Consider the following 22,384-nt stretch of genomic DNA (forward strand, 5'->3'; position numbering starts at 1 on the left):
ATAGAATTTTACAATAGGAATAGTATTTTAGACATTTTTCCTCCTCTACTTTAACAGGAATACATAAGCTGCTATTAAGTCTACATGAGAATTATGTGCCTCAAAGAAGAATGCTGAAAACCTGCAAAGAGCAGCTACCTGCAAGAAATGTTGTGATAAATATAGCCCTTCATGGCCTCTGACACTTCAGCTGTCAACACCTACAGCTACTTTGGCAATACTTAAACATTCTCAGTAGAGCCCAAGACATATCATAAGAGACAAAGTATTTGAAGCCATTCAGAGAGTCCTGGACAGGCTTGAGAGGTAAACCTGTGCAGAGCTCATGAAGTTTAACAAGGCCAAGTGCAAGGATTGAGGCAATCAAGAGCACAAGTGCAGGTTGGGAAGAGCACGGACTGAGAGCAACCCCAATGAGAAAGATTTGTGTGTTTTGGTGGACAAGCGTTCACAGCCCAGAAAACCAACCACATCCTGGGCTGCATTCAAAGCAGAGTGGCCAGTAGGTCAAGGGAGATGATTCTTCCCCTCTACTCTGTCTTCATGAGACCCCACCTGGAAGTACTGCATCTAGCTCTGGGGACCCCAACACAAGAAAGTCAAGACCCTCTTGGAGCAAGTCCATAAAGAGCAATAAAGATGGTAAGAGGGCTGGAGCACCTCTCCTTTTGATGACAGGCTGAGAGTTGAGGCTGCTGTGCCTGGAGAAGGGAAGGGTCTATAGAGAAATTATAGCAGTCTTCTAAGACATGAAGGGGGCCTACAGGAAGGCTGAAGAGAGAGATTTTACAAGGGCAATCAGTGACAGAGCAAGAGGGAATGGCTATAAGCTGAAAGAGGGCAGGTTTAGATCAGATATTAGGAAAAAATTATTTATTGTGAGGGTGGTGAGGCACTGGAACAGGTTGCCCAAAAAAACTGTGAATGCCCCATCCCTGGAATTGTTCCAGTCCAGGCTTGATAGGGCTCTGAGTGATCAGGTCTAGTGGAAGATTCCCTGTTCATGGCAGGGGGGCTGGAACTATTTGATCGCTATGGTCCCCTCCAACACTAACCAGTCTATAATTCTTATGTATTAACAATCTAATCTTAGTAAGATTTTGCATTTGCCCCGTTTTCCTCATGGAAAGATGCTGCAGCAGCATTGAAGGCATCATTCAGTGGCCACCAGAGTGAAACAAAGCATTAAACTGTACGATGATGTATTTTCTTAATTCTCAGTTTGCTGCATTACTTAATTGTTTTAAAGCCACTTTCCATGGAGAGCTCTGTTACGATGCCTGTGATCCAGAGCAATGTGCAACTCAGGAAGCATTGCATTTCCACAACATTGCATAGTTCTTGGAGACCACCTCATTTTCTTAATGTAAATATCAGATGAAAATTATTTTCACCCACTTTCCACCTATTTCTCAGAATGCAAGTTTTGGAAAATAGATTTCCATAAAAAACTGAAAACTGCTTTTGATTGTGTTGGTTTTCATAAGAATAAGAAATAGTATCCTAACAAGATTTTATGGCTACTCTTGCATGGTAATTATGAAATTTATTTACCTCACTACAATATGTTTGAAATCATATTTGAAGATTAATGCAGTGTTTATACGGTTCCAGTAATAATTTAGTTTTCCACACAGTAGCAAGCCATACTCATAAAAATAAGATTCATTTTGAAGAATTGCCAGTGCACCAAATAAAATTTACAAACTTGGAGGTACGTTTATAGTCTGAATGTTTCTTTTTTATCTTTATCTAAGCAAATGAAAAACACTTTCAGCAATATATATGTAGTGCTCTGTTTAAAAATATCTCAAAGATAAAGACCTTCCTCAAGCCTCCCTTGTTTTGATAAGGACCAAAAAAATAATAGTTTATCACCAGATTTTTATATTTGGTTGTCTTTGTAAGAGGCAAATATTTGACACGGAAAAGTCAAAGTTTTAGTGCCCTTATTTGCCTATTAGACTGGCATTCATCTGAACCTAGAGTTTGTGTCCTCATTAGCAGCTAGTGTATTTTCCTGCCAGAAGTGTTGTATTACATGGTAACAGCCTTGGAAAAGCAAGTAGTTCATTAGTTCACACTAAAATTAAAGGTCACTGCTATCAGACTTTGAGATTCATTTGAGATCAGCTGAAGTTCAAACTTATATCTGAAACATAACAGTAAAAGCAAACTGTTGCACTGTCTATAAAAACCCATTACTCAGAATTTGATCTTCTCAGGACTTTTCCTTCAGTATTTTGGATACTGAAATTAGAAACTAAAGAGTAAATGTAGCTTACAGAAGACAGCTGCTCTCTGCCCTAAGGAATGAAGTGAGGAAATAACTGCATATACATAAAATTTTTTGTTTTCTTGAATGTAATGGTCTCATTGATAACATAGAGGTCTAAATTAACAAACAGAAAGAAAAAAGAAAGAAACATGCTATATTTAGCTATGCTGTTAGCTGACTTAAAGCATCTCAGTCCCAAGTTTCCTTGAAATAAAGCAGTTTATAGAATCTATGCGTCAAATATCTGAGAGCATAAACAGAGCTTTTCTATATTATATATTTTTATGTACTTATGTATATAATATGCGTATTTGGTACTTATAAATATTGCCTGTTAACCAGCCAGATTTTTTTTTCTGTGATGAGCCTCACCATTGTTGCACAATGAAAATCGTATTTGATTAAAATATCGTTTTTGAAGCATGTAGCATCTGTTACTTTGGCTCTCAGTTTCGAAATTCCCATGGAGTCTGCTGTAATTGTTCATTAGACCTCCCAAAGCTACATTTAATGTAAAACAGCTCCATTAAATATCACTCATCTATTGGAAATGAATCTAATATACAATCCATGTGCAATGCATGGCTGAGTCTAAAGTAATAACTCCTCCCATGCACAACAATAAACCTTACTGTAATTATTTCCTTTAAACAATCCACTGAATTTAACATGACGTTATAGTCATGCAACTCATGTTCATGTTAGCAGTAAAAAACCTAAAACCCCAGACCTGAATTCACGTAGCTAATTGCTCACTGTCAAGGGCAGATGCCTGGAAATGAGAAGAGTCAGATTTTTACTTCAAGTCAGCCTCTGAATTTTTTATAGTCTTAGGCTAGCCATTAACATCAATGCTGCAATTTTGCAATATGTAAAAAAGGGATAATGGTGTCTGATTACTCTGTGAAAATTTTTTCTGATTTTATTTTACTGGAAATATTATTGCTGTGCTTCAAGAAGTCAACCTATCCCATGGGACTGTGGAGGAGCTTCAAAGGACATGGATGAGAAATTTTAAGAGTCCCAGAGAGAAGGTAAGTTAAATCTTCAAAGCTTTCAATCTTGAGACATATCAGGCATGGGAACTTAAAACACAAAATGCCCATCTCTATAGCCTCAATAGACATAGGTGAATGGGATATAGATATTTCCTCACAAATATCTGTAAACAAAGAGGACAGTACACCATTTTGAATGATTGATCATTGCTAGAGGATTTTACGGTTACTTGGCTCCTGACTTTCACTGACCTCAACTGTCCTACAACTTACTGTAAATAACAGGTACCATCCCCTAATGCAAAGATCCTATACAGAAAAATAAATATCCAGATCACTCCTCCCACTCCTATTAACAAGCAAGCAAACAAACAAACAATAAACAACAAAACAAAACAACGAAAAAAAGAAAATTACATTACATGTAGAATCATGAAATTTCAAATATCATTATAGGAAAGTTTAAATTAAGTTGGCAACTCAGCAACATGCCTCAGCACTGGACCTCCAGTAGTGTATCTGGGACACGAACAATCTGAGTAAAATTAGTTCCTACTAACACTGGTGGCTTTAAATTTCTTTTCATTCAGTTTTCTACTTACCTCCACAAAAAGTGAAAGGAAATAAAAAACTATGCCTCAAAATTATATTTCATCTTGCTCATCACTAAGATTCTATCCAGTACATGTCTATGAATCCTAGAGAATCAAGAGAGAGGAATGCAGTGATATAAGAAGTGATGGAGCCTCTTTATTGCAAATATATGAGACTGAATAGTCAAACTATGAACAGATTATAAAGAGTCCTCAAAACTCTATATTTACAAAAAAACCCCAATTTTTTTTAAAGTTTATACCTGATACTGGACCTGCCAAGGGAATGCCAGATACCTTTAAGAGTTTAATTTTGTTCCTTCAGTTGTAATTTTTAAGATGGTGCCTAATGACATGCTTATCCAGACAAGAAAATATTTGATGGTTATATTTGGTAAAGAGTATGGGCAAGAAATATTGTATGAAGTGAATAGATATTTTAGGTAAGCAAAAGGACTGGCTTTCTAAGAAGTATGTAAGACAATTAATAGCAAAGAAAAAAACAAAGCAAAATAAAACAAAACAGAACAAAACAAACAAAAACTCACTAAGCAAACAAACAAAACAATCTCCACAATAACAAAAAAATGAAACCAAAAAACCCCTAGTTCTGTAGGTATGAGTAAACTCGATTTTTATTTTCTGCTCAGAAATTGTGCATATACATAGTCTGCCACCCAGGATCATGGGGCAATTAATATCAAATACTAGCAATTCAAATAAAGAAGAGGATTTTTATTATTTTTAAGTTTCCAACATTCCAGAGAAAATAGCAGAATTTCCTATTTTACCAGCTATGTATGACAAGACTGTATAGAAAAGCATAAAGACATTTACTATTTCCACTCTGTGTTTAGTTTGTACCATCATTTTGAGAAACATCTGAATTAGTGGCATTAAAAATATACTTTTATAAAATTGTCTTTTATTCCGTTTCCACATTCTTAATATTATCAAAAGCAAAGGAATTTTAGAAAATATCTTCAACCTGAAGTCCGGAGCACTGATAAAAACAATGTGTATCAAAACTCTTGAGACTGCTGTTACCTATTTCAGCAGACCCTGTTTAAAGCAAGAAGGGTTATCTCGAACATACAAAACCCCTATGCAGTACTGCAGCTGCACAAATTAATATCAGTATTAAATTTCCTTGCATTTGCGCTGTGAGATAATCAGTCTTAATAAAAATAATCTTCATGTAACCACATTGTAGGAAAGGACATTTTTTCAATACTTAATTGTAATTTAATTCTTTATTTTGATGAGAATATTTTGTAATTAATTCCATGGAAAACAAAAGTGGTGGAACTAATGGAGCTGCATTTCCAACAGATTTGTCACTGGCAATTTTCCTCTCATATAAAGGAAATAAATACTCAGGTCACCTTCTGGATTCCTGTTGTCATCTTCTCTCAGCTTCATCCCAGGATCCTCTGCCTCCTCTCCTGTTCCTTATTTATCTTGCCCTGAGCTGTGCTGAGATTGGGCTAGAATTATTCACAGTTGGTAGGCATGAGCTTGCTGATATCTGAATGAAAAGAACTTTTTTTTATTTTCTGTCTCTCAGGAGACCAGGAATAGAATCCTGATGAGACCTCACCCCTTTTGTCAGATTTGATTGAAATTGGCTAATATATAAAAAAAGATACTACAAAAGGACAAGCAAATGATCACAGAAGATGAAACAGAATTCTCACTATCACTCTTTCAACCCCAAACCCAAAGAATGGATACCAATCACAAAACTCCTCTCTGTGTTGGCTGACTTAGATCAGTGGAATGAGCACTGCTAGTCAAACAGGCTGCAAAGCTGTTGCAAAGTCAATGCCCTTCAGCACAGCAATATTTTAGCTGACCTGTATGACAGTTGCATACACACTGCTGTATCTCCAAAGCTAAGATTGTAAAATTTGATTTGCACTGGAACGTGGAGAGTATTTTTTCTTTGAAACTGGTGTCTATAAAGAACACTGTAGAGTTCTGGTGTGCAGCACCACCAGCATTGCTCTCAAATACAGGACTCCACCTACAAAACAAGTGACTGAGCAAGGGTTGATCCCCCTCCAGCAGGGTCTTCCTCACAGTTTACTGTGTGGGTCTCTTACCAAGAATTTGCTAGTACAAAGTACATCCTAGAAATTTCCAGTTTCCTCTTATTTTCTTTAATAAAGGAAATACCAAAAATATCAGTCTTCCCCTTTTCTGTTCACTGTGCTTTAGTGATCATGGACAAGGCACACATGCTATCGGCAAGCTGCCTTTTTCTTGGAGCATAGATTAAAAGTTCAGGCAGTGAAATATTAACCATCTTCTCAAAATGATTAGAAAGGGATAATTTTGGTTTCTCTTGGTGTATCTTCCTACGTTTTGGCAATCTTCCTTCTTTTAAAGGCCAATCTTGGAATTTAGGACAATAATCAAGATAACCTTTAGGTAAAAGGTATGGAAAGTATTATCATCTGAACTTCAGCACATAAGTACATTATTTTAAATTTGAAGCTCATCTATGAGTCTCCCAAGACAGAAAGTTAAGAAAACCATCATAAATATCACAGAAAATTTTATGTCAAGCCTAAAGGGCTGTAGCTTCAATTATGCAAGTGAAGCATAATGACTCAGACTTTTTTTTTCTCACAGCAATAAATAATAAAAAATCCTAATGTAAAAGGAATATGGATTATTTTTGAGCATCTTGATCTACTGCTTGGGAAGTGATATGGTCATGTCCCTTCGTTACCACATTCATGTCCCCATCCTTGTCATAGACATTCTGTAGGACCTTATATGGACAATTAACCAGTTTGAATGTATCTTTGGTATTTCTTTGTTTTAAATTAATGCTGTAAATGTAATTCTATTAAAAATGACTGGTGTGACTATAGACCAGGAGTGAGAGGCAGGTGTAGCCATGTGCAGAGATGGAATAATCAAAAAGATATGAACTTTTTCCTCTCTTGAGTCTTACCTGTCAATGGTGACTGTCACTTGGATGCCATCAGTTTTGGTGGAAGATGACTGACAGGAGAACAAGGTGACATATTCAGGTAGGCAACTAGAAAAACTAATCTATCTGAGAGGTAAAACTGTCTGGCCTAATGTGTGTTACTTCAGATTCTGAAAAAATAGTTTTGGCAATTATTTCCTTTATTTCCTGGAGGTGGGAGGAAAGCTCAGTTTGAACACAGAGGGAATAGGCCCAGTCTTCTCACCACTGCTGGCAAGCACCAAGATTCTATATTTGTGCTGAGCAGTTTCACCTGGGATCCCTGCCCACTGCTCATAGGCCCTGAGAACCATGTAAGCTCAGGACTGCTGCACCTTCCCCTCCTAAGGCATGGAGAAGATGTGCTTGGCTTTAGCTCTGCCTCCTCCCTGGATGGACTTTGGACTGCCATGTACTTTTGTCCTCTGTGCTGCTCCTGGCCTGAGTTTGTCAATGGACCTGTCTTTTGGCACCCAACTTGGATGCTGCATGCCCTGGCAAGTGGAAGTCCAGCCTGCGCCAAGGTTGCCCTCAGTGCCCAGCTCTTCTGCTCCCAGCCCAATGGAGCAGCCCTGGTCCTGGCACAGAAGCACTCCTGTGTAGGCTGAACAGATGTTTTACAGGAGGTAGAGAGTATGAGCTTCTTTATGGAAGATTTTACCATCACTGCTTTTAAGGAGTCCTTGTAGAAAAATGTCTCTGTTTGACCTTTTCAGTAAGAATCGAATCACACAAGTTTCCAAGCAGGTGATTTTGGCGTTGTGGATTTTTTCTGTTGTTTTTTTGTTTGCTTGTTTGTTTGTTTTTGGAGTGGTTTGGGTTTTTTTTTGTTTTTTTTTTTTTTTTTTTTGTTTGTTTGTTTGTTTTGTTTTTGAGGGGTTTTTTTGTGGCAAGCTTAAATGGTGACTGTATAAAATGCTAAAGTAGCAATTATAAAAATACGTGTGGAATTCTTCACTTCCAAAAATGTTAAAGAACAAGTTCTGGTAATTTTATACAAATGAGTCTCCTACCCCTTTCAAACTGCCAGGGTATTTCTCCAACATAACTGCTTAAAATAAGTGTAATGGCAACTTTACCAGCTGCACCTAGGCTTTCTCAATGCCTGTTTTACAGCAGTCACTAACTTGTGTCAGTGTCATTTTCATCAGTAATATTATCAAGTAAAGTTTTCAGGTAATGGTTTTTAGAGTAAACCAAATAAAACTTATTTCTTTTTGTCACTCAGATTTTAAGGAACTTTCTCATTATCCTAGAAAGAGTAATACAATCTAAAAATTGATAAATATTTTCATGCATCTTTATATCAAGAAGGTACATTGTACTCTCTTTCAGCAATCAAGTCTTCTATATTGAACTGTCTACAAATCAACAAATTTTTCTGTCTCATGGCCTGTAGAAATATAAAAGGATCCAATTTCAGAGCAGACAGCAACTTCATAGATCTCAGCTTGACTCAAACAGTAGTTGTTCCCCAAGACAAAGTATTGGGGCCAGTACTGTTTAATATGTTTATTGACATTTGGAATGAGGGGATTGAGGGCCCCTCAGTCAGTTTGCAGATGATAGCTGAGTAGGAGTGTTGATCTGCTGGAGGGCAGGAAGGCTTCACAGGGGGATTTGGACAAGCTGTATTGAGGGGCCCAGGCCAATTGCATAAGCTTCTATCAGGTGAAATGCCAGGTCCTGCACTTGGGTCACAACAACTACTACAGGCTGGGGGAAGAGTAGCTGGAAAGCGGCCCCATGGAAAAGGACCTGGGGATGCTGGTCAACAGCCAGCTTAACATTAACCAATGTGTGACCAGGTGGCCAAGAAGGCCAGTGGCATCCTGACCTGTGTCAGCAATGGTGTGGCAGGGCAGTGATTGTCCCCCCGTACTGGGCACTAGTGAGGCTGCACCTCAAATCCTGTGTTCAGTTTTAGGCCCCTCAACACAAGGAAGACATTGAGGTGCTGGAGCTTGTCCAGAGAAGGCCAACAAAGCTGGGGAAGGATCTGGAGCATAAATCTTATGAGAAGGAGCTAAGGGAACTTGGTAGTGTTCAGACATTTCCCAAAGTATGGAACATGAGGAAGCCCAGGAAGACAGAAAGGCAGGTTCCATGCTGGCTCGTGTAATCCCCAGTAATTAGAAGATCCTTATATCCATGCTTAAGTTGATGCAAAGATTTACTCACTTCCTCACAAATCAGACCATGAAACTGTTCTCCAGAATTTACTTGATTTTTTTTCCCCTCTGAGGCTTCAAATTATAAAATCTTGGCATTTAATCCTTTAAAAAGATTAATTTGAACAAAAACCATAGAGTTTAGATGGGGGTGGATGGATTTTTCTCCCCACGCAATTACAGTGCAAGTAAGAGGCAAAACTCTTCAAGTTGCTTGTGAGAAAGTCACCTTTGGGCTGAGATCAAGCTGAGAACAGCTTTGGAGACAGCAAAGGACAAACTGAAACCACAGGTTATACTAAGAAATTATTTTATTTAGCACTTTTTGATGCATGGTGTGTGCTATTGGAGACACTGATGTGTAAACTGTCAGTTTTGAGACACTTGGGAGGTGTAAATGGAGAGGAACATTCCACAAAGGTCATAAATCACATTTTTCATCATATTTTGCTTATGTATTTTATTCTCTAGATGTAACCATACATAGCAGGGTAAGGTAAATTTTAAAATTTCAATTTTATGCCAAAATAGCCATCTGTAGCTATCCACTGGTGAATCCATGCTAGTAATTGTAATAGAATTGGGAAAGTAATTGTGTGCAGAGTTTTTGATATTTAAAAGGATGGATAAGCACAATTTAAACTACCTACATGACCACAAGAGACATTCTGCTTCAAATAAATCATGAAAATAGTAATAAGATTTTTCTATTGTGCACTGCTTTGCACTGAATATGTTGAAGAAAATTTTCTAAAGAAATGTTGAATACAGTCTTGTGTATGTGTCCAAGAGACAGAAACAAATTAATTCATCAGACTCCCATGCAGAATAGTAATTCCTAAAAAATATTAAGAAAGGTACCTAGATCACGACTTCAAATTAGTCTGAAATTCAAGAAATAGTACTGTTTATTTAATGGGTAGAAAACACCAGATTAAGCCAAAACTAGGGCAACTTGCTACTGCAGGTGTAGCAGAAAATGTAGGAGATAATCCAAATCCTGTTAGAGAACTGGTTAAACCTCCCCAGCTCTGACTCAACCAGGCAACAATTAGGATGTGTAGCAAAGGAGGATATGTAAATTGTGCTCCTCTTGTCTGCTGAAGTGGTAATCATATTCCAGCAGGGTGCAGATGAAGTGCATAGTCATGTTTCAAGTTCCAAGGGGAAAAAAAGTATTTAAAACACTTCTTTTGTTTACTTTTAGCATTTGCTTTTGTCATGACTTTCTGATAGTCTTGTGTATCTCATTCTTCCATACATTATATATGAAGTCTGGGTGTTTACCAGGAGGCTTTGAATTCCAGAGGGCAATAGTGTCTAAATGTGAAGTGAATGCTTTAGGTTGCTTTTTTAAATGGTGCATTCTTTTGAGGACTGTCAAGATAAGACTTGAGTATAGCTCCCACCTCTACTATGCCCTATGAAATCTAGTCCAAAGGACATACATTCTCCCAAGAATTCAGTCCAAAAACGCAGCAAGAATTATTTCAATTTCAACCACATCTACTAAGAAATGTCTTACTGGAATATATGCAAAAAAATTCACATAGATTTTGGCTTAGGATCAAGTTTAACTTTCAGAATAGGTTGGCATGTTTTTTCCATGTAGTGTTCATCTCAGATATTTGCTACATTTTGCATTAACTTGAATCAATGAAATACATATTTTGGGCAACAGCATATGGAGGTGGAGTCATTTGCAAGGAAGGTGACCAGTCTTTAAAAAGAAGACCTTTATCTTCCTACATTTTCACTGGTGGGTGCTGTTGCAGCATTTTGTGTGAGCAGCCTACATATTACTTTTCCTCTTGGTTCTGGGAAGTGTCTAATAAAGAAACCTACATAAGGTGTGTCTCATAATTATAGCTGTCACCATAGTCTTCCCTATTCCCCTATTCCCTGAATATTTTAGATCATAATCTGCAAAGCTAAAAATGTCTTAAGGCTCAAGCTACCGAAGCGAAAGCACTTAGTATCTACTAATCTCTGGGTACAGGCAGTAAAATAACTAAATCATAGAAAAACACAACACCATATTTCTCTGGTTGAGCACTAACAAAAGTGTGACAAACAGCTGATATTTCCAGTTAAAAATATTTTTTAAAAATCATGTATCTTAGGCAAATTAAACTCTTATGTAGGAGAATTTCTGGAAATTTTGACTCAGAAATTTTTGACTTCGATATTTTATAAATTCTTAGTAGAAATAGAGTTATTTTTCTGATTAAAATAGTTTGTCAATCATTGCTTTGAGATGTTTTATGTTGGTAGTGAGACAAACATATAGCAAATAAAAAATTAAAAATATCTTCCCCAGAGATTAGTCCTGACTGACAGTAGAAATGTGAATAGACACAGATGATTGGGAAGAGTTTTCTACAATGCAATTTGGGCTTTTAGCAGATATTATATTCTTGTTTACTACATATTTATATCAAAGTACAAATAATCTTTGTATTTATATAGAGAAAATATCCCCTCTGCAGTTGCTTTTGTTTAAGTGTCTTTGCTAACTCTGAACACTGCTTCCTGTAATTTTAAATCTCTGCTCTTGCCTAATCTGCTCTAAAAAAAATCACTTAGAGCTGAATAGATGATTTATGTGCACCTTCATATTATTCTAACATGTAGCATATTTTTATCAGACCAACTCTCCTTCTGTAGACACAGATTTTGGAGCTAAATGCCAGTCAGGGCCTTCTGGACTGGGCAGGTACATATTTGTCAGTGCTCTTGAGAGCAGTGAGCTGGGGTGGATGGGGGATGAAACTGTACCAGATGAATGCACTTGCACTGGGAACATGGGAAGTTGTTGAAAGTTTGGCAGTGCATCACTGGTATTTTGGAGGGCTTCAAATGGATGATGCTCTTCTGTGTTGGGTGGGAGCATGAAATGTAAACCTTATCTAGGTGCAAAACTTCTATGCTATATGGGTTTAGACAAGTTTCAGTGAAGCACTGCTAGCCCTACAATTTCCATATGAATATAGGCCAGAATGTTTAGGTATTGAGAGATAAGGAAAGTTATGTGCTTAGAATAGACACTGCAATAAATCTGTTGGAATATCCTGTGGCCATTTAAATTATTTGGTATTTAGAAATAACAAGAGTATCCTAGGATGAAAAGGGGAAAGGGAGGTGAGGCTGGATATAAAAATACAATAATATTTAACAGCTTCGTCTTGTATTCTCTGAAGCTAATGACAAAGCTTCTAGCTTGTGTACAGGTTACGTTTTTTAAGTAAAAGAAAACAAAAGAAAGGTTCTTCAGATATTTTAGTAATTGTCAACTCTCTTCTAAGGTAAACAGACGTACAACCAACAGACATAATTTTGCCATTTTAAAGGGATGCAGAATTCCTGTAATTGTTGTTATAATAATAATAATAATAATATAATAATATAATAATAATAATAATAATTCCTATAATTGTTAGGTTTTGTCTTATTATTTTCACGCATTACTGGAAGTATTTTATATTGTAATGTTAACTACTTCACGCCCACTGCATCATTTAATATGATGCGCCTTTCTCATTGAGTCACCATTTTTGTGGGGTTTTTTTTGAGAAAGCATATTGTGATTAGAGTATACAAATCCTTTAATACATGTAAAAAATCTAGACAGGGAAGATTATAACATTTTAGCTCAATTCAGTGTTAGCAATATTCACTTGAAAAGTGGATTTCTGGGACTACCAGGAAGCTTCAAACAGTTAAAAGAAACCTGAATCATGTTGGATTAACATTTTTCTTGATGAGTATATATTGATATGAGAATTATTACCACAATAAGAAAGACCAATTGATGTGCACACATTTTGTTACTAACTGGAAAAATATTGATATAATTATTTTAAATTGGGATAATAAAATAGATTTCATAACGAAACCAAGGCAATTTGTGGCTTGGGATTTGTGTTAGTTATATTTATGCAATTCACTCTCAGAATTTATTTATAAAAACAATTACAAAAGGAGGGAAATATGAGCTGAATAGGCATACCTAGATAATTGTGGAGCAAAAGCAGAAATACAGTAATCATTTCTGTCTATAGTTCCTTAAGAGCAAACTATCACTTTTGCTTCATAGTGTCTTTGAATAGACCATACTTTCATTCTTTCTTGTTCCCTTTGCTGAATTTAAGTAATTTCATGATTATAAGCCGCACCATTTTGACTAAAGTTTTGGTCCATACCCAGAAGTGCGGCTTGTACTCCAGAGTCGGCTTATATATGAACGATGTTCAGAAATTTTCCAACCCAGAAGTCAGAGCCCGGAAGTGAGAGCCTGCAGCAACCCTGAGCTGAGCTGGAGCCTGTGTGGTCCCGGCGGCAGGGCAGCGCCACCAATCTGAACCCATGATAGTTCTCTGTATTTTTTCGGTGTTTTTAGTCTTGTACAGCTGCGCGGCTCCCCGCCTACCCACCCAACTTCTCATCTGCCTGGCTACCTGGCTTCTCGTCCGCCTGGCTCCCTGTCTGCCTGCGCGGCTGCCTGGCTCCCTGCCTACCCATGTGGCTGCCTGGCTGTGTGGCCACCCGCTCCGTGGCCACCTGGCTTCCAGCCCGCCTGCAAGGTAGTCCAGCTCTCCACCCACCCAGCTCCCTGCCCTCCCGTGTGGCTGCCTGCCCACCTCGGCTCTCCGGCCGCCTGGCTCCCCACCTGCCTGCGTGGCTGCCCGACTTCTTGTCCACCTGGCTCTCTGCCTGCCTGTGGCGGCTGCCTGGCTCTCCGCCCGCCTGCCCGCATGGCTGTGCAGCCGTGTGGCTGAGCAGCTGTTTAAAGGCAATGTGGATTCATTGGAAATGCTTGTAAAATCACCACACTATTGTTCGTATCTTTTTCCGCTTGTTAATAAAACTTGCATGGTACGGCTGCCGCAGCTATTGTCTGTATCTTTTTTCGCTTGGAAATAATGTTTCCAAGGTTGGCACCTGCCAGTAAAGCCCACAATCCCGCGATTCTGTTACTAATTGGCGACTTTGTGAAAGTTCACTGTGAACAAAAGTGTGGCTTATGATCAGGTGCGGCTTATATATTGACGAAGACCTAAACCTTGCTGACACCCGGACATGCAGCTTATAATCAGGTGCGGCTTATAATCGTGAAATTACTGTAATTCTTATTCATATAAGCTGAAAAAAAAATGTTTTAAATAATGAAAGTAATAAATGTCATGCCGGGGTTACGCAAAAAAAAAAAAAAAAAACAAACCAAAAAACTGTTACTTCCAATTTCCAATGTAGAAAGAACACTAATGAGAGATATGGTTAATCATCCTTAATCATCCTTCATCACTGGGCCACCAAATCTGCACTACAAACTTTGCAAAAATACTTTCATCTATAATACGGTTACCAGTGTTGGAACTGGGATTTGGACTGAACCTTCCTTGTCTAACGCTACTAGATGAGGCATTTTATATTCTGTTTCACTTTGTTGCTAGGCTTCCTCTAATGAAGAGTAGACTTCCTAAAGTGCAGAAACTTAAGAAGCGTATTTTAAAAAACTTTCCTGGTCTTTTAGAAGTTGTATAAAATTTCTTATTTGTTTGAAGTCATAGTACTATTCTTCCCAAGCAAATAAATAAACTCTTTTTTTTCCCTGAAAGGCTTGATTATTGCTTTAGTATTGACCTGAGGAAGAATGTGACTGGCTGAACACCACTGAAAAAGGCGGTAGTGTTGCAGAGTAGCTTCAGCTGCAGGGGTTCTTTTGGGTTTAAGTCAGCAGCTTTTGGAAAATGTTCTTCCAATTTCTAGGGAAAAATCAGCATAGCTCACATTGAACTCTAATTTGCAGTATATGTAAAAAATAATACCAAGGACTAAGAGAATATTGACTATCCTAATTTTTTTTCCTTCAGATCACAGGCATGAATTTGTCAGGAGTGGCTTGCAAGGTGTTATGTTTTCCCATATTTTAGTGACCAGATACATGTACCATTAAGCATTCATATTTTACAACCTTCAAAGCTAAAGGAGTAAATATGCATGAAAAAAGGAATTACCGTTTTCCATTTCTTCCTGCTTAGACACAGATCTTCCAGTTTGATACACAGAGATGAGAAAGGTGACACGTGCAATGTAGCTGCTTGCCCAGCCTGGATTCTGTGGAGATGGTTTCTCTGAAAATACTTGTTGTTGTTTTTGTTTGATTGTTTGTTTGGTGGGGGATATGCTGGGTTTTGTTTTGGGTTTTGTTTGGTTGTTTGGTTTTTTATAGTTTGTCTGGGGTTTTTTTGTTTGGTTTTTTTAATAGGGAAGCAAGTGGAACCTTAAGGAGAGCAAAGGAGTAACAAGAAAATAAAGGGTCCGTATCTACTCTTTAAACACCACCCAGCCCAGTTCGGTGCTTTAATAGAAGGGTTTAGGAGGGCCCATCAAATATACCAAAATATCTGTGTTTTGACATGAATTTTCATCTAAGACATGTTACCAGAAGTAAGGAGCCAGCAGTTTAAAGTTGAGGCACGCTAAAAACATCCTCAGTAAGGCATTTCTGAGGGGCATGGACTAAAAGCAGGCAGTCACAGCGGTGATGGCTGCTTGGTTCTGCAGTGGACCATTTCAAATCACACTACTCTGCCTGGAATTTTTGCAAAACAGTTGTTTAACGTTTAACCTATAAGCACTGAAGTGCAAATGCATGAATAAGAACAAGAAAAGGATGTTTGTGTGTGTCTCAGGATGTGGTGGGAAGTTATGCTGCTATTAGCAGTCAAAAGACTCCATTTAACTTTTAATCTGTCTGAGCCAAGTAAAGAACTCACATCTAAAAAGATATGTGATAAGGGGTTTTTCTTAAATTGGACAGATTAGTGGGTGCTGTGGTGAGAGATCAAACGACTTTTTTCTCCTTTTGCTTTAATACAGGAGAAATACATCAAAAATAAAATTGTGGCCGGTTTCACATGAAAAACAATCTCAAACTGAACCACCCATGAGCAAAAACAGTGTATTAATCTTTGTCAACACCTAGAGAAGTTTCAGATATAGAAACTCATAGAAAGATAAAGGTTTATTGACTCATAGAAAGCTGTGTCTACTTTCCTGGATTAGAGACTAGGAAAAAAAAAAAAAAAAGAAGCAAACCAAAAGTAGAGGAACCCAGAGCAGCCATTTTTTTGTAGCTAGCTTAGTGTGGTTAAAAGTGCTCAGTTTTTGTGAACCCTGCCTCATATGAAATAATGTATTTATTCAGGGTTTTTGAAATGGCAGTTAACTGTAAGTCATAGTATGTCCTCTATCTAGTCCTAGTAAAGGAAAACTATTTTTATTTATTATCTTAGTTTGTATACATTTAAACTCTCTCTAGATTACAAAATACATGCCAATAATTTAATTAGTGAAGGGAAGAAAAAAACTTCACAGTAATCAAGCAAATCAAAATTCCAGTCTTTCTTAATATCAAGATATTAAAACATAACCAGTACACACTAAATCAGTGTTTAGGGAAACCCAAATAGTACAGTTCTGAACTAGCTTTAGCCTGTTGTCATTCTAAAAAGACAATAAAGAGTACTCTTGTAAAAAAAAAGTTAGATATAGGCCTTAAATTTCTGTGATTGACTACAAATTTATCTCAAACTTCCACTGAGATCTACTAAGTTTCACGAAAGTTCTTTTGAACTATGAATATTTGATGACATACTAGGGCATATTGCTTTATTGAAGATAACTAGTCAGGTTAACTTTTGAACAGTCTAAGATGCCTGTGCTTAATTAAATCATTTTTCAAGTCAAAATTCAGTGTAACATCTCTTGATTACAACTGAGCATGTTTCAGGAGCGTACACAAAGTCAGATTTGATTGGACAAATTTACATGCCTGCTTTAGGAAGAAGATAGCAAGTCAAATCTTATCTTAAAACAAGTCAAGAAAAATCTTCAATGAAGTAGTTACCAATTTTTACAGGTGCAGACCTAACTTCTGTGTCCTTTTCAGTCTCAAGTCCACAGTATTCTTAAATGCTTCAGTAGAATTACTGCATATTTGTATCTGGTTTATTTGAAGAATACATGGCTTATTTTCCATACATAATGAATGCAGCACATGATCCTGGCACATTTAAAACAATAAGTAAGGCTAACATTGAATTGGTATCATAGCAAATGTAGGTTGACATTTACTGTTAAAGTGCACTGAATGTTCATCTCTGAGAACAACACAAAACCCCAACTGCAGCCACTGATTACATTGTTGAAGAAAGTCTCTTTCCATTCACTAAGTCATTTAAACAAGATTTTTGCTGTGTAGATCAAAGGAATCTTTCCTGGTTAAATTACTTCTGATAAATATTTTTACTGGCATATTTATTCTGTTCTTATGCTCATAGATTAACTTGCAATAATTTATCTGTGGTGCATATAAAATATTTTAAATAATTCAGACAATTGTTTAAGAAATACACATTACTCTATATTCTCTGCTATCCCAGTTTGATTCAATGGTTTCTTATTTGGCATAATAATTTGGTTTTAACTGGTAGTTTCATTTCTATGCCATTCTCTACTTCCTGGCCTTCCAAGTGCTTTTAAGCTGAACAGGCAAGTTTTTCAGTGCAAATTCTATTCTTCACTTCCTGCTACAAAACCAAAAACACTTTCACAGAAGCACTTGGAGAAAATATTTGTTTATACTGCAGGGCCACTGTTGGCTTTCTTTCTGTTTCTCTAAAAGTTTTATCTAATTTGCAGTTCTATTGTTCTGTACCTAAAATGTTTCCCAGACCTGTGCATTTTGTATTCAGATGATGGTTTGATGAATATCTGTACTCATGATTTCCATTCAATTACAAGACTGTTGGTTTCAGGCTTTCTCCAAAAGAAAAGAAGGGAAAAATAACTCTCAGCTTTGGAAGAATGGAAGTTACTCTGGATGTGTGAGATTTACTTAATACTTTGTTTAGCAGATTTTGCAGTCTTTCTTTGTAGAGATCATTTTAAATTAATTTCTGCTAATAAAAAATAAATTGCTGGGCTTGAAAGGATGGCGTGCACATAATTAAAACATGACGTGTGGCTGAATAATTTAGGAGATTTTGAGGCTGAAGAACCTTAACTCTCTCTCATGTAGAAGAAGAGATATGAGAAACTGGAGTAAGACTTCACATGAAATCCCAAGTGCCTACTTAATCTCTGAACAGTAACATATATATATATGTATGTGTGTGTGTGTGCGCGTATATATACACATATATATAAAACACCTATGTTTTCCAAGTATTGAGTCCTACTTTTACAGTTTAATCTCTTATTTTTAATCCCCTTTATTTTTTTTCTAAGTGCTATAGTTAGATTCTTGACATAATTAACTTTATTTTTGAGAACAAAGATGACACTTCATCCATTTTATCACTGCCATATAAATGTATTATTGCATGATAAATCCAAGAAAATAAATATTTTCCAGTATAATTTCCTCAGTGTATCTCCCTGCTCTGTGAGCACTAGACATGCTCTGTCTAAATCAAAACACCCAAATGGTCCCCAGAATATATCCTGGGAAATGAGGGAAGTCAAGGCTGTCCTTGCGGAAGACCTGTTCCTCATCTGTTCTGGTGTCATTTTGGGCCTTAACCAGTTGTTTGGGGTTTTATTTGTTGTTAAATGATAATAACACCTTTGATGAGGCCTTACAGTGTATTAGTTTTCAAAGAGTATATCTGTAGATACTGATGGATTCTCAAATGTGCATGAATGCATATACTGTGGTCCAAGTCAAAGAAGTGTATTCATTACCAGGATCACAGAGTTCCTCTCAACAATTTTGACATTGTCTCCCACAGCACATTCCTGGAAAAGCTGGCAGCCTAGGGCTTGGACAGGAGCACTCTGTGCTGTATTAAGAACTGGCTGGATGGCCAGGCCCAGAGAGTGGTGGTGAACGGTGCTGTATCCAGCTGGGGATCAGTCACTAGTGGTGTCTCTCAGGCGTCTGTGCTGGGGCCAGTTCTGTTCAACGTTTTTATTGATGATATGGATGACGGTATTGAGTCTTTCCTCTGTAAATTTGCAGATGACATTAAGCTGGGAGCATGCGTCAATCTGTTGGAAGGTAGGAGGACACTGCAGAGAGACCTGGAATGGTTAGATGGATGGGCAGAGTCCAATAAGATGAAGCTTAACAAGTCCAAGTGTGGAGACCTGCATTTTGGCCACACTAACTCCTTGCAGCATTATTTTCCTTTTCCCCCAGACATTATTGTCTTTCCATCTGCCTTCCTTTCAGAAAGTGTCAGCAAGCAGCAAGTTTTCCAGTGCTGCTCTCTGCTTGCTTTTCATTTGCTTGGTGAAATGCATGCATTCTTCCTGTGCACAGTACACCTTTGATGGGAGAGTGCAGTAAACATCTCCATAGTTCAATCTGCAGGTCATTCTGGCTCTTGATGTTAGTTGCTAATGCTGATTCTTCTCATAGCTGCTGCCTAGAAACCAGGATCATCACTTACATTTGGTTTCAGGAATAGTCCACTATACTATTAAATAAACATTTGATTGCATTGACCATGCCTATAAAATAATCTACTGATACAACTATATTCTGGAGGTATTTGAATTGTTAATTCAAATTAGAATTTGAGGTGTTCAGATTAGGATTTGAAATATGTTCTTCCCACTTAGATGATTGACTTTTCTTAAAATTTTTCTCACCTCATTCTAAAATGAGCAAGCTCTTGTTCTGTCCGAATTGTGAAAACTGTACTTTTGAGCACTATAGACAGATTTAACATATACATACTCCAAGAGAACTTTAACAGTGTGAATTCTACCTAAATAATTAATCTTGTCCTTGAGGAACACTAAAGGCAAAAGCATACTGCAAGAATAATCCCCAATTTCTTAGTAGATAATTTTTATTTTTTTAATCACAGGCATTTAAAAATTTAATTATCTAGCACTGTGTTTAAAATATTTTTTTCTTTTTTTTTTTCTTTGTAATCAAAGTTTTCATCTTGCTTTAGTGATTACAAACACCCTGTATCAATGGAAATTACCTCAATTTGTAATATTCATGGTAAAGTACCTGGATGATTATGCAGGGAAACATAAGGTGACTTAGTATACAAATCCCAGTAAAAAACGTACAGTAGTATTAATTGTTTAAAAGTTCGGTGACTAGCCTAACAAAAGCTATACCAAAAAGACAATGACAACGTCTGTCCAACATTCACTGGAATTAATGTTTTATATCAACCTTTACAATGAATGAGCTGTTTTAACCCAGTTTTGGAAGCTAAACTCTTTCTAGGATCCTTGAGCTCCACTGCTTTCCTCTGCATTCCATTCTGGCATTGACAAAAGAGGACACTGGGGTGTAACTCACCTTAAAGGCAGTAAATGACTGACTGCAGTGTTTTCCTACAAAGGTCACAGCTCTGTCAAGGAGAGACAACTCCACTGTATTACATAGAACTTGACTGAGCTAGAGCTCTAGTTACACTGAAACCAAATTTTTCTGCTGGCTTAAATGTGAGCTGATCCAGAGCTCAGAAGTATAAAGTGTGAATGTTGTTCTCTGCATGTGATTGCTTCCAACTGTTCTTTTAACTACCTTATACACAGTCAACAATTAGCAGTGAAGTTAGTTTAATAAGCTGATTTCCATTTTCAAAATGAGAATTAGTGCATTTTGTTCAGCATTTTCGTTCAATAGCCAGTTTTAGCACTATGACCCTACAAGTTTGGTCCATTAATCTGGCTAGGGACAGGTATAGAAAAGGTAAAGGAGGACCAAGTTGTGTTGCAATTGGAAGCCACAGTGATCCGTCTTGGAGTCCAATCCAAACCCATTTCCTCTGTTTCTGCATCTAGGTTAAAAAACTGTCATGATTATTTTCAACAACTTTTTCATTTTCTATTAACAGTTAAGCTCTGAACTGTCCACTGTGTAAGTCTTACTCATGAGAGAGTCATTTACAAGAATGAACCATCATTCAAAATGAGGTATGTGATATCCATTATTGAGAATTATTCAATGCATATGTAACTTCATGACATCCCTAAGTTTATGTTTGTATTTTTAAACAGACCTGTGATTTTTGTTTGTTTGTTTTAAAAAATAAACTTTGGGTGATCTGAAGTGAATTTTACATACAGTAATTTCACGAATACAAGCTGCAGCAATTTGACAAAAATTTTGGTGGAAACCCGGAAGTGCGGCTAATAGTCGGGGGCGGCTAATATGTGAATAATTTTCTGACATTTACAACCCCAGACGTGCCAGCCAGGGCGCCGAGCCAAGCACCGGCCAGTAAAAGCCGGTATTTCGCGGTTGTTACAGTGTTACTGTGTTGCCCTGGATCCCTGCAGGCAGCACGGGGGGCGGGGAGAGAGGTGGGAGAGCTCTCTTTCCTCCTCTGCCGCGGTTCGGGGGGAGGTGGGGGGGGCACCGCCATTGCCGCGGCCTGGGGAGGATGGGGGCGGGGGGGCACCGCCATTGCCGCGGCTCCGGGAGCCGACGGGAGCCCCGCACAGCCATTGCCGCGGCCCGGGGAGGGGGGGGAAGTGCGCGCAGCCATTGCCGCGGCTCGGGGAGGAGGCGGGGTGCTTTGTCCGCGCCCGCCACTGGCACCATGGGAGGGGAAAGCTCCGTCCCCACCCCGCCGCTGCCGTAGGAGCGGGGGAAGCTTCGTCCCTGCCTGCCACCACGGGGCAGCGCCGACCCGGGGTGACCGAGCCCAGTGGCAGCGGCGGCCGGCCCCGAGCGGCAGCACCGGGCTGGGCTGGCCCCGTCGGCAGCCCCTAGCGGGCCGAGCCTGCACAGCCTTAGCTCAGCCAGTAAACCCCGCCCTCCCGCGGTTCTGTTACTAATTGCACGCGGGTCCTCGCTGCGAACGACAGAGCGGCTTATATTCGGGTGCGGCTTATTTATGGACAAAAACCGAAATATTTACCAACACCCAGAGATGCGACTTATACTCAGTGCGGCTTGTATTCGTGAATTTACTGTATATTTGTCTGATGCAAAAGTAAAATATAGTTCCTCTGGAAGATTCAGCAAGTAGGACATATGGTTACAAGGGAAATGGAGCATTCACTAGTCAGATGCTTGGTTGACTTGTATAATAAATAGCTCTCTGAGTATATGAATTGTATCTGGAAAAATGATTAATCTTATGGCACTATTAAGAAAAATTCAAAATCTCATCATGTCAATAATAAACCTTCCATCAAATTTGTCAGTGTCTCCAAAACTATTACAAAATTCAGTGTAAGTCACTTTGCAGGTTTTGATGCATGAAAAGATTTCCACAGATTTGAAATCAATGACTGCTTCAATGAATGTGTGTATGAGAAAAAAATTTCAAGTATTCAAAGGATTAAAACAAACAAATTTTAAAATACAGTTA

General features: G+C 38.1%; 1 long non-coding RNA gene across 1 annotated transcript in view; it reads left to right on the forward strand.

Moving 5' to 3' along the window:
* Positions 1–20,979, forward strand: part of LOC116997021 — a 33,496-nt gene extending 12,517 nt beyond the window's left edge. The window contains exons 3-5 of the long non-coding RNA XR_004418051.1: positions 58–642; positions 3,236–3,312; positions 20,900–20,979. This is a non-coding gene — a long non-coding RNA (uncharacterized LOC116997021). The remainder of the gene's footprint in view (positions 1–57; positions 643–3,235; positions 3,313–20,899) is intronic.
* The last annotated feature ends 1,405 nt before the right edge of the window (positions 20,980–22,384 follow it).

Source organism: Catharus ustulatus, chromosome 5 (assembly GCF_009819885.2).
Source record: "Catharus ustulatus isolate bCatUst1 chromosome 5, bCatUst1.pri.v2, whole genome shotgun sequence".
NCBI lineage: Eukaryota > Metazoa > Chordata > Aves > Passeriformes > Turdidae > Catharus > Catharus ustulatus.